The sequence below is a fragment of the Sinohyriopsis cumingii genome, chromosome 2, assembly GCF_028554795.1.
Source record: "Sinohyriopsis cumingii isolate HCF-2022 chromosome 2, ASM2855479v2, whole genome shotgun sequence".
Lineage (NCBI taxonomy): Eukaryota > Metazoa > Mollusca > Bivalvia > Unionida > Unionidae > Sinohyriopsis > Sinohyriopsis cumingii.
Window position 1 is genome coordinate 107,115,956 of NC_142962.1, and position 12,837 is coordinate 107,128,792.

The window sequence follows — 12,837 nt, forward strand, 5'->3', positions numbered from 1 at the left end:
ACCACATCGTCAGTCGACCCTTGGAAAAAGTCTATCAAATTGTATACCAGAAGCGAGTGCGACTTCCCAATCACTTCACCTTACCGTACGGTCACGTTGGTATTGGTCTGTATATGAAAAGGAACCCTAGGCAAGATCGATAGTTCATTGTTCATTGAAGTAACTTACCATGTCGTTGACAAAGAAGAAACCAGATTGGTTAGGAGTCAAATGTTGGAAATCACCGAGACCAGGGTTTTGAGGCTTGGACACAAGAGGTGGCCCAGTATGCACGAGAGTTATTGAAGGAAAAAAGTTACTTTTCAACCTGTGTTAGTGACGGTGCCAGAAGAACCCGTCACCCAGGAGAGGACTGTCGTGGACAGACCTGAAAGACCCTTTCGGGAGGACACTTGTGTGACCTTACCCCTACTATAGCACTGGTTAGAACATTACCCAAAACATGTTGTACAGACACTTGTGTTTATTCCACGTTCATGGTTATCATGTGCCTTTTATTCTTGTACTTAAGCCTTTGGCTTTTATGCATTTTTGTCTTTCGTATTCATGTTTGAAACATTCAATAAACGTGTTCTGAAAAAGTATATAAACTCTTGTCTTGTTTGTTTGTCGTGTCACAAGTGACATTTCTCACACCATGGCTACCTCTGCTGTCTCTGCTCCCTCTTCCTCTACTGTCAAAGTCATCGACGAACACTTAGATCGTGCCAGTTGGGAGGCTTTGTATCTTCGCCATCCCTTTAACATGCTCATTGCTGGACCTAGCGGTTCAGGCAAAACCGAATTCGTCAAACGTTTGATCGAACATAAACATCATTTGATCGATCGACCCCCTCAACGAATCGTGTGGTGTTACAAAGAGTGGCAATCGGCGTACAGCCTCTTGCGAGAAAGTCAAGGCGATTCCATCGTGTTTGTGGAAGGCATTCCTAAAGAAGACGATGGCATCGTCTCTGACTCCCGTCTAACCCATTTGGTCATTTTCGACGACATGTTAGGAGAAGACGAAGAAGAAATTAAACTGTGGTTCACGCGCAAAGGGCATCACCGTAATGCCAGCGTCGTTTACATCACCCAAAATTTGTTTCAACAAAGTAAAGCCCATCGCACCATCAGTCTCAATGCGCATTACGTGGTCTTGTTTAAAAGCCCTCGAGATAAATCGCAAGTGCAAGTCTTAGCCAAACAGTTAGGAACGCCTTGGCTGACTCAGGCGTACGACGATGCCACTCAAACGCCACACGCCTATTTACTCGTCGATTTGAAACCTACGACTCCTGAGGATTTGCGATTTCGTACCCACTTGTTTCACCACTGGTGCCAAAACGGAGGGCCTGTCCTGTACACGTCTCCGTCCTCGACTTCATTTCACTCCCCATAAAAAAATCTATAAAAACCTCAGACCCTTTTTCGTCTGTCTCACTCTCAGTGCGAACATGACGTCCCTTCAGTCGCATCTTCCCGTCAAATTGATTCGTGCCTTGTATGGCATCAGTCGAGAAAAAGATCCACAAACACGAGCTCGTGTCTTAGAAGCTAGTCTCAAAGAAGTCTTACGATTGTTCACGGTGACGGCACGTCAATTACTGCAAGGAATCATTCAGATTCCTCATCAAACCGAACGCTTTTTCGATCGAAACAAAGTCGCTTTGGTCCAACTGGCCGATCCCCGCATCGACACTCAAACCAAAAAACAAATCATTTTGAAACCTGGAGGGAGCGGTACTCTAGGAGGGGTCATCATTCGCTCACTCTTAAGATGGGATCCTAATGCCCCCAAAGTTATCCCCGAGACAAAAGTCCAACGAAGCCCCAAGAAGAAAAAGACCAGGTCCCCAAGGAGAACTTCTCCAGTGGCAGGACCCTCCTCTGACCAGACACCACCACCCCGGAAAAAGAAAAGAAGCCCCCAGAAAAAGAAAAGTCCACAGAAAACTAGTCGCAAGAGAGGCACTTCGGCCAGGACGCAACCTTACACTCGCAAACCACGACCTGCCACGGCGGTGACTGCGTCTCCGGCAGCTTCACGTTTGTCCACTTCTCCGTTAATGACACCCAGAACTGAAGAGTACTTGGAGACGTTGATCACACCAAGAACTTCTCCGTTGATGACCCCCAAAAGAACTTCCCCAGTGGCAGGACCTTCCAATTTAGTGGCAGTGGCTGCTGCTCACAAAGTACCTTCTCCCAAAATCAAAGTTCAAGAAAGATCGGGCATGTTACAAAGTTTGCTGGATTTGTCCAAGCAAGAACTGGCTCGATTTAGTCCGTTACGTACCCCTGCACGACGTGTCATGCCTGTCCTCAAACTGATACGACGTAAAGACAATCAGTGGCGACGCGTTCCAGTATAAAAAAGGCCTGTGACCAAGTCGGGTATCAGTGTTTTTTTGGTGCTCCTGAAGACTCAAAGATGTCACCCTCCAGAAAACGCCAAGGAAAGAAAAGGAAAGGACTGCCACCACGTTTAGCTTAACATGGGGACATGTTATCTGTCCTGTCCAAAGCTTCTCCACCCCTACGAAAAAAACTCATTCAAACAGCCTCCAAAGAGGTCATCGATACCGTGTGCGAATGTTGTTTGAACGTTTTGAAAGGCACGATCCCTTTGTCCAAACACCAGAAACAATGCTTAGGCAAACATCGTCACGTTCTTCGCCAAATGGTTCAAAAGAAAATTCCCATTCGTCAAAAAAAGAAGATGTTAGTGCAACGTGGAGGTATTTTACCTCTCTTGTTAGGCCCCATACTGAAAGGAGTCTTGGGAACCATGTTGGGAGGACTGGTGGGAGCAAGATAAAAAGGCCTCGGAAGTCCCAAGATCTCAGAATCGACCCCTGACAACCCCATGGAAGGACGAAAACTAGCTTTAGTACCTTACAAACGATGGATGTAATACCATCGGTGGCAAGAACAACACACCCCGCATTTACCTCCCAATCCCAATTTGAGCGAGATGTCCCAGTTACAACACGAATTGCAGTCCTTGATGGATCGCCAAGATTTGTCCGAAACAGAAAAATCGCAAAAGTACGGTCAACTCTTGCAACGACTGCAACTCTTTCACCAGAAAGCTTTAGACGAAACAGCTCTACCCACTCTGAAAGATTTTAAGACCTTGATGAAAAGTCCAGCACCATCGCCAGTACCAGTACCAGTACCAGTACCACCAGTACCCGTGACCAAGACAGAAAAAGGAGAAGAAGAGGAAGGGTTTCAAACTCCACCAGAAAAAGTACGCAAGTTAACAACACCACCTACCTCCAGAATTGGATGGATTAAAAAGATGATGGCCACCCCTTCTTCCTCACAAGAGAAAAAGAAAGTGAAGACAGAAGTGAAGACAGAAGTGAAACAAGAACCGATATCCCCCGCTCAGACATCCTTCTCCTCTTCGACACCTATTGCTGACCGCACACGCAAAGCATTGCAATCCAAGAAAATACCCCAAGAGAAAAAGAGTAGCATCCTCCAAGAGTGGGTGTCTTATTAACACACCAACCAACACAAAAAAATGGAAAAAGTCTTAGCCAGCATTTACTACGATCCCTCCCATCCTGCAGGTTACGCAGGAGTTCAAAAATTGTATCGTGCTGCCAAAACGCGACTGAAAAGTCTCCGTTTACCTCAAGTGCAACGATGGTTACAAGAACAAGCTACCTACACTTTACACAAACCCATTCGACGCAAGTTTTCCAGAAGTCGCACCCGAGTGGAAGGCATCGATCATCAATGGCAAGCCGATTTAGCCGATGTCTCTCATTTGGCCAGCTACAATCGTGGCTACAAATATTTGTTTTGTGTCATCGACGTCTTTTCCAAATTTGCCTGGGTCGTGCCCTTGACTTCCAAATCGAGCAGCGAGTTAGTGCGAGCCCTGCAACGGGTGTTGAAACAAAGCGGTCGTCACCCTCTTCGATGGCAAACGGACAAAGGCACCGAATTTCTGAACCAAGCTTTCCAAAAAGAATTAAAGAAACGTGACATTCATTTTTTTACCACCGAGAATCCCGAAACCAAAGCCAGCATCGTGGAACGTTTTCAACGCACTTTGAAAGAACGCATGTGGAAATATTTTACGCATCACCACACTCTGACGTACATCGACATCTTACCGCACCTGGTGCAAGCTTACAACCAATCTTACCATCGAAGCATCGGACGTGCCCCGCAAGACGTGACTCCCGACAACGAAGTGTTGGTGTTTGAGCGCCTGTTTGGTACGTCCCCGACGAGGGCTGTCCCCGAGAAAAGTGGAGAGTTGGCCGTAGGAGATTGGGTGCGCATTGGCAAAACCAAACGCACTTTCGACAAAGGTTACTTACCTAACTGGACGACCGAATTGTTTCGCGTCACTGGACGAGTGCATGGCCGTCATCCTGCCGTCTATAAATTGGAAGACATGAACGGAGAAGTGCTCAAAGGAACGTTTTATTTGCCCGAGTTACAACGTGTGACCAAAAAAGAAGACGACGTGTACGACATCGAAAGCATTCTCGAACGCAGAACCCGTAAAGTGGGCAAACGACGTGTCAAAGAAGTCAAAGTACGTTGGAAAGGATATCCACCCAGTTTCGATTCTTGGATCGACGCTTCGCAAGTCATCGACTATAAAAAGAAGAAGTGACCATCATGCCCTTTCACACAGCAGACGCAGCTACGTCGACCACTCCTTCTTCCCCTAGTTCTTCTGTGCAAGATTTACAAAAACAACCCTTGTGGGTGTGGTGTGGAGAACGTGTGCCTAAAACGCAAATCGTCTTTTTCTGCCAAATCTTCGTGGTGTATTGTGTCATCGGGGCAGCCATTGCCAATTTGAGTTTGCAACAAGGAGACAAACAATTGTGGACCATTTTATTGAGCAGTTGCATCGGTTACCTGCTTCCTAATCCCTCCCTGAAATTCACCTCGAACGGGAACCCCGGGAACCTTGTGTCCAGTGCCAGTGCCAGTCACCACTTCAATCACAACCAGAACCCGATTTTGGGCGGAGACACGCCTCTGACGTCCAGTAACCCCTCGGACAGCCACAGAACTCTGGAATTATGAGTCACCAAAACCAATTTTACTTAACTTTACCCAGTGACAGTTCCATGGAGGTGTTTCCCAAGAACACGTTGTGCTGTTACACGGCCAAATTACCTCAAGCCATCCCCTTAGATCACGAAGCCCATTGGGAAGTGGGTCTAGTAGAAATGATTCACCCGACCCAAGTCCTCAATGTCCTTCCCAATCAAAATTTTTTTGATGTGGAAGTTCATGACGAGCAAATGCAACAGTGGATGGATAGCAATGTCAAATATGACAAGAAAACCCGTACACAAAAGTACACCACCTATCACTTGTTCATTCCCCCAGGCTATTATTTTAGTGGTCAACATTTGGTCAGCACCATAACCTCCAGGTTTAATGTCGTGTTTCTGAAAGCTTTGGAGCATGTCAACAAAAATGTCACCATGGAGTACCACAAAACAGCTCGTCGCTTCTTGATGAAATTTGAACGGAGTAAAATCCTGTCCATTTTATTTTGTCCTGAATTGTATGACATGTTGGGCGGAGACATGGACATGAGAAAGACCATGATGAAGAAAAACGAATTACCCATCGTTTACGACAACGAGTCTTTTAGCAAGTTATTTCGTGCCCCGGTAGAACTGAACCAAGGACTGAATTTGATGTTCGTGTATTCCGATGTGGTGGAGTACAACGTGGTGGGACACACCTCCGTACCGTTACTGCGTGTCATTCCTTTCAAAGTGGATTCTGCCACGAACACTGACGAGGAAGGTGGAAACACTTACCACGTCCACCGCGAATTTGTACATCCGCATTATTTGCCTGTCAGCAAGTCATATTTGGACACGGTCAACATTGCTATAAAAGGAGATTTGGGACAAAATATTCCATTCACCAAAGGAAAAGTCACGGTGAAACTCCATTTTCGAAAACGGTTCTCTCACGACTCGTAAGTAAGTCATGTATCCAGTGTACCGAGTGGTTGCTCGACTGCGAGGACACGGCTTAGGAGACATGTTAAAATCGGCCTTTCGTTCGGTGGCCCCGGTGTTGAAACCGATGGTGACACGCGGATTGCACGCCTTGAAAGATGCGGCACTGACGCAAGGCAAAGAATTTCTCCAAAATGTCATCATCGACAAACAAAACCCTAAAGAAGCCTTCATGAGGGCAGGCAAAAATGTCTTGCTGCAAACGGGCAAAGACATTTTAGGCCAACGAGAAACACCTATAAATGCCCTGCACGCTACCGAGTCAGTCATTCAGCAAGGACAAGGCAGAAAGAGACGACGAAGAAAACACCCTTTCACCAGACTTCAAGCGAGAAAGGCCAAGAAAAGAAGAACCGTTCGAGACTTAGACGTTTTCGATTATTGAGAAAAGAGACCAAAAAAAATGATGCACCGAGAATCTTGCGTTTGTTCCAAGACGGAACTGGATCTGTTTGCCATGCCCCCTACCATGATGACCATGCAAGAATCCCAGTGGGTGGAATTTCACCCCGTCTCCTCACTGACCGATTCCGCTCCCATCGAGTTTGAAATCAAAGGACAGCCCGAAGATTACATCGATCTGAATAGCAGTTACTTGTACCTGAAAGTCAAAATTCTAGATAAGACTGGAGGTGCTATAGACGATGAAGCAGTAGCTCCCGTCAACAATTTCATGCATTCCTTGTTCAGTGGAGTGGACTTGTACTTGAATAACAAACTGGTCAGTAGCAGCATGGATACTTACCCTTATCGTGCCTACCTGGAAAATCTCTTGACGTACGGAATAGATGCCAAGAACACTCATCTCAATGCCTGTGTGGTATGGGAAGCTGACGAACCTACCAAGTTTGAAATATTGGAAACTGATGAAAAGAAAGACAACAATGATGGATTTGTAGAACGAAGAAAGAGAATCAAGGGAGCCGACACAAGTTTAGAACTGATGGATCGTTTGCATTTGGACATGTGGTTGCAAGAAAAGTATTTGTTGAACGGGGTGGATGTCCGCCTGAGACTGAATCGTAGCAGGGCCGCTTTCCATTTGATGGCTGATAGTGACGGTTACAAAACCAAAATCCTAGAAGCCAGACTCTACGTACGCCGTGTGGAAGTGTTACCTAAAGTGGGAAACGACATTAGTCAGACGTTGAGCAGAACGACCGCCAAGTATCCCATACGACGCGTGGAAGTGAAAACCTTCACCATTCCCAAGGGACAGCGATCCATGATCGAAGATCATCTGTTCCAAGGACAGTTACCCAAACGTTTGATCGTTGGTATCGTCGAGAATACAGCCTTCAACGGAGCTGCCGAAAAAAATCCTTTCTACTTTCAACACTTTGGCGTGTCCAAAATCGAAGTCAGTCGCGATGGCAAGACCTTGTGTACCCGACCTTTCGAACCTGACTTTACCAAGAAGAATTACTTGAGATCGTACTTGTCCCTGTACGAAGCCACCGGACAGTTAGGAACCAATACCAGTCACGGCATTACGTACGAGGATTATGCAGGAGGCTACGCTTTGTGGGCTTTCGATTTCACTCCAGACCAAGGCAGCGACGAGGGACATTTCCACCCTATAAAATCCGGCCAGATTCGTGTGGAAATTCAGTTTAAAGACCGAGACCCTGATGAAACGGTGAACGTCATCCTGTATGCAGAATTCGATAATACCATAGAAATCAACAGTTTGAGAGAAGTCATCCTAGATTACTAGAAACCATGGAAGACTGTTATCCCTCTTTACCTAGTGGAGAAACTTTAAAGATGGAATGTGATGAGACTGTGGAAAAAAATGTTGTGTTTTGAAAAAAAATTGTTTGATGTTATGATGTTGGATTATTGTTAAAAATGTTAGAGTTGTTGTTTAGTGTTAAGTGATTTTTGAATAAAAAATGTTGTGTTTTGAAAAAAATGCCTTTGTCTTTTGTTTAGCTATAAGAATGTTGGATTGATGCTCTTTCATTTCTTACTATCCCTCTCATGACACTCACTAAACGTTGCGACTCAAAAACCGTGTGGGGGATGTTTTCCTTCACGTCCGCGCTTTGACTTTAAGAATTGGGTTGTTTCCAGTCTAACCATTCATTGTCGACTCATCCTCCTAAGAAGATGTGCTCCAAACTAGCTAAACTCAACGAAGCCTACGTGAATTTGCATAGGGTCAGACAACAGTCTGATACCGAAGCCAGAAGAAATAGAGAATGTGAGAATGTTAAAAATCACTGAAGACCTGATAGAAGAGCTCTTCAGAGAAGAAATGAACAGGGAGAAAGAAGATTGGACGGAGAAGTACAGACTTCAGAGAGAGCAGCAACAGCAGCAACAACAACAACAACAACAGCAGCAGCAACCTGACGCTGACAGAGGCTTTGTCGATTGTCGTATCGACACCAAAGAGTTCTTCTTCTCTTTCCGAAGAAGCAGACCTATCGCCAGAAAGTCTATCCTCAGAGGACATCGCATTCTTAGAAACTAAAAGAGAATGCCATAGCAAACAAAAAAAAAACCCAGCCCTTTTCAGGGCTACCCCAATACTCTAGAAAAGAAATAACGATCGATTTGCCAATGTGTGTAGGTAGAGTAGTGTGAAAATAAACACTAACTCTTTTTTTAAAAATGTGAGGGTATGTGTTTGTGTGTTAGTAAGTGCTTAAGTAAGTTGGTATGAATAGTAGATTAAAATCATGTTTTTTTGGTGTTTGAGGTGTATATTTGGAGTTAGATTGGATTGCTTTGCGTATGTGGATAGTCTAATGAAGTGATTTATAAAAAATTTTTAAATAGTGATGGGTAGCATAAAAAAGTGAGTGAGTGTTTCTTTTAGGTCCGCGCGTTGTTGTTTTTGGTCATGATGTAAGTAACATCAATTTTATGTTTTTTAGGGGGATGTTTTCCTTCACGTCCGCGCTTTCACTATAAATTGAAACTCGCTGGGCAGTCTAGCTACCCTTGTTGATTGATCAACACCAAAAATGAACACGAGACTGTCTAAACTGTTGGAACTTCATGTGCATCTGGAATATGCCAGGCGCCTGTTGAATGAACTGGCCGCGGAAGCCATTGTGGAGGAGGGAAGGATAAGAGAGGAGGAGGAAAGAAGAAAAAAAGAAGAGGAGGAGAGAAGATATAAAGAAGAAGAAGAAGAGGAAAGAAGATACAAAGAGGAGGAGAGAAGAAACAAAGAAGAGGAGGAGGAGAAGGAAAAGAAGAGAAGAAGAATAAATTTCAGAATCCCAGAGAGCGAAAATTGGGATTCTGAAGCGACATATCCTGCCTCTGCTCTCTCCCCCAAAAAAGTAAAAAGTAACTGGGGGATAAGATGTGTATGTGGCGCCAGGCCTGGAAGGTGCCACCATTAACCAGGTGTCCATGAAGTTCCAAAAAAACAGCCCTTTTCAGGGCTACCCAATACTCTAGAAAAGAAATAACCATCAATTTGCCAATGTGTAGGTAGAGTAGTGTGAATATAAACACTAACTCTTTTTTAAGATAGTGTGAGGGTATGTGTTTGTGTGTTTGTGTTTGTACCCGCTCACGTACGATTGTGTGGATAGTAGATTATGGATTTGTTTATTGTTTCTTAGCGTATGTATTTGTGTTTGTGTGTTTGTGTTTGTGTGTTTGTGTTTGTAACCGCTCACGTACGATTGTGTGAATAGTAGATTATGGATTTGTTTATTGTTTCTTAGCGTATGTGTTTGTGTTTGTGTGTTTGTGTTTGTACCCGCTCACGTACGATTGTGTGGATAGTAGATTATGGATTTGTTTATTGTTTCTTAGCGTATGTGTTTGTGTGTTTGTGTTTGTGTGTTTGTGTTTGTAACCGCTCACGTACGATTGTGTGGATAGTAGATTATGGATTTGTTTATCGTTTCTTAGCGTATGTGTTTGTGTGTTTGTGTTTGTGTGTTTGTGTTTGTACCCGCTCACGTACGATTGTGTGGATAGTAGATTATGGATTTGTTTATTGTTTCTTAGCGTATGTGTTTGTGTATTTGTGTTTGTGTGTTTGTGTTTGTACCCGCTCACGTACGATTGTGTGGATAGTAGATTATGGATTTGTTTATTGTTTCTTAACGTATGTGTTTGTGTATTTGTGTTTGTGTGTTTGTGTTTGTACCCGCTCACGTACGATTGTGTGGATAGTAGATTATGGATTTGTTTATTGTTTCTTAGCGTATGTGTTTGTGTGTTTGTGTTTGTGTGTTTGTGTTTGTAACCGCTCACGTACGATTGTGTGGATAGTAGATTATGGATTTGTTTATCGTTTCTTAGCGTATGCGTTTGTGTGTTTGTGTTTGTGTGTTTGTGTTTGTACCCGCTCACGTACGAGTGTGTGGATAGTAGGTTATGGATTTGTTTATTGTTTCTTAGCGTATGTGGAGAGTATAGTTTGGGTTTTATTATATGAAATGAAAAAGTAGGAGGATGTTTTCCTTCACGTCCGCGCTTTTCGTATAAGAACCCACAGTATTCGTCGTTCAAACCATTCTACAAAGAATAATCTAGACAAGATGACGCAAGTGACTGATTTATTTAATCAATTGAGGCATATCTATTTCTGGATAATAGATGCAGAATATGCTATAGAAAGGATACAAAAGGAATGGGAGTATGAAGATAAAGAACACTTGGTAACCAGTCAAGTCGAACGTATAAAGGCCGCCAGACATATAATAGAAGGAATGATAGAAGATGAAGTCAACAAATCAAGAGGATTTATTGACCCACCTTATGTAAGAGTGGGGAGTTTGAAGGAAGCACTGGATTATGTCATCCAAGTCCGGTGCTTCCTAGAACATATAGTGTATTGGACGGAGTTGTCATATATGAAGAGGGGACTGAACAGGTTGAAAAAAGGAGAAGAAATAATGAAACAAGTGATGACCCAAGAAGTAGAAAACATAAAGGAAAGGTGGACTAAAGAAAGAAAGGAAGAACAGAATAAGAAGAAGAAATTAGAATTCGACCAACTGAATAACAACTGGATGAAAATACAGGCCAAGTTCCGAGCCATGGGTCACCCGGACTGGATACCAGAAACAGAAAAGAAAAAGAAGAAAGGAATGATGGACAAAATAAGAGGATGGTGGAAAAAGTTAAGAAGTTAAAAGAAGAAGAAGAAAAAACCCAAAGGCCCTTTTCAGGGCCAGCCATATTTCTCGAAAAGAGATAGCCTTTCCATTGCCTACCCCTTTTCTAAATTTAAATTTAAATTTAAATTTAAAAAAACTTTAAAAAAAAAAAATCCCATATTCAATTCCCCTTGTCCCTAGACAAACCCAAACTCTATTCCCATGTTAATTTCCCTTGTCCCTAGACAGACCCAAACTCTATGTTAAATTCCCATTGTCCCTAAAGTGGCCCAGCGTTTTTCTCCATGTTAAATTTCCATTGTCCCTAGAGTTGCCCAGGGGTGTTTTTAATGCTAAGTCCCATTGTCCCTATGGTGGCCCACTTAACTACTGTTGAATATATTTATCTTATCTACAACATATGTTATAGCAGAAAAAAAAAACGGTTAAAAAACGATAGCATACAATGCCACGAAATTATTTTTGTTGCACCGGTTTGTTCTAATTTACACCTGTCATAAATTTTAATTGCGAAAATCAAACAGCCACCAATTTCTATCGAAAAATAATCTTCATAGTTTTAAAAAAAATAAAGGACAAAAAACAAAATGAATATAACAAAACTCGGCATAAAATGATAAATTACAAGAAAGTGGAGACTTAATGGGAAAATATATTCTTTAGACTTTCGTTCATTGAGACACATACATTCGATGCATTCTTTTTCATATTGATGAAAAATACGTACGTGTTTCCTGACTCTTAATTTTTCTTATTACGTACAATGTAAAACGTTCCATATTTGATAAAATATGTTCACCTGAAGAGACACGCCTACTGATAAGGTATAACACATTTATTTTCGGCAAATGCACGTGGGTTTCACAAAAATTTGTGAAACTAAGTTTTAAATAATTGATTACGCTTCACATTATTAGTTTAGTTAAAAAAACAAAAACAAATGTAGGACAATGGAAAGAATACACTTACCACATTCATAATTAAAGCATATAACATCATTAATTTCTCGTTTCATAACCATATGACATATTTTTAAAATATTTCAGTATTATACACGTACAATTATCCTAGGTTTCCAATTGCGCACAATAATTTTACACCAGGTTTACTATTCTGCAGTTAGTTTTACAATATGCACGAGCAAATACATACCTGTAAATGCAGAGAGAGAGAGAGAGAGAGAGAGAGAGAGAGATTACATGAATCGATATCACTACTTCCTAGCCTAATATGAAATGGCATAATGGCATTGTAAGTTACGGTTTGTTTAATGATCCGCAATTGAAGCGATTCAGTACACGTCCATGCTAGTCTTGATCGGTTGCTTTGGTGTGTCCTGAGGAAAAAGGCACTAAGCTCTCATATACTTCGCGTGATACAGGCTCAAGTTTTGAAAGTGCTGCTAAAAAAACAACAAACCATCTTCTTATTTGAATTATTTATTCTAAATTCAGTTTTACCATTATATATATATATATATATATATATATATATATATATATATATATATATATATATATATATATATATCTTCTCAAGTTCGACCGTATCAACTTTGGCGTGTTGTCTTTCCTTGTACGATAATTACAGGTCTATTTAGATTTTAAATTCTTTGTACATGAGTCTGTTATAATAGGCCAGGACTGCTGCCTCCACGTTCACTATTATTTTGTTTGAGTTTTAATGTTTTTGTGTACAATTCGTACATGCGATGTGCTCCCTTTCAGTAT